This window comes from Elephantulus edwardii, unplaced genomic scaffold (genome assembly GCF_000299155.1).
Source record: "Elephantulus edwardii isolate Elephantulus edwardi_28Jun2011 unplaced genomic scaffold, EleEdw1.0 scaffold00002, whole genome shotgun sequence".
Classification (NCBI taxonomy): Eukaryota; Metazoa; Chordata; class Mammalia; order Macroscelidea; family Macroscelididae; genus Elephantulus; species Elephantulus edwardii.
The window spans coordinates 8,502,957-8,503,938 of NW_006399752.1; positions in this window are offsets into that span (position 1 = coordinate 8,502,957).

Consider the following 982-nt stretch of genomic DNA (forward strand, 5'->3'; position numbering starts at 1 on the left):
GAAGGATAAGGGAAGTGCACAAAGAAATCACAAATTTTAATACAATAGTACATAAAAGTGAAATAATCTAGGATGGAAGGTACAAAAAAAAGACACTAAAGTTGAGTTCCCTAGAAAAGATTATAATGATTGTCTTTAAATATTGTTCTCATGTGCAGTCGAGTCACCTGCAACTCATAGCAACCCTATGTACAACAGCCCTAAACCTTATTCAATCCCTTGCCAATCTTACTGTCTCTGACACACCTATCTACATTACCCCAGTGACTGAATCCAACTATCCCATTGAGAGTCTTCCTCTTCTGCACTTTCCCTCCACCATCCCAAGCATGACATCCCTCTCCCAGGACTGATCCCACCTTGCAACATGTCCAAAGTGTGTCAGATGAAGCTTCAGAATATTTGTCTCCAAGGAGCAGCCCAGCTTCACCCTCTCGAGGATGAACTTGTTTGTTCTCCTGGCAGTCCATTCAATACTTCTCTCCAGCTCCAAAGTTCAAAGGCATCAACTTTCTGTGTATCATCCCTAGTCATTGTCCAGCTCTCTGATGCATAGCAAGTAATGGCAAAGACCATGGCCTGTATCAGGCACACCTTAGTCTCCAGACTGACATTGTTGCTCTTCAGTACCTTGGAGAGGTCTCTAACAGCAGATTTTCCTGATTCAATTAGTCTTTTAATTTCCTGGCTGCTGGTACCAAGAGTGTTGCTTGTAGAGCCAAGCAAACTGAAGCTGTCAACAATCTCAATTTCTTTATCATCCATCATGATGCTGCCATTCAGCCCAGTGGTGAGAATCTTTGTTTTCTTGATGTTGAGTTCCAATCCAAATTGAAGAGTGCAGTCCTTGTCCCTCTGTAGCAAGCATTTCAGGTCCTCCTCAGTTTCAGCAAGCAGGTTTGTGCCATCTGCATAATGCAGATTGTTGATGAGTAAACCTCCAATTCTGATGCCACACTTCTCATAAAGCCTAGCCTCCTGT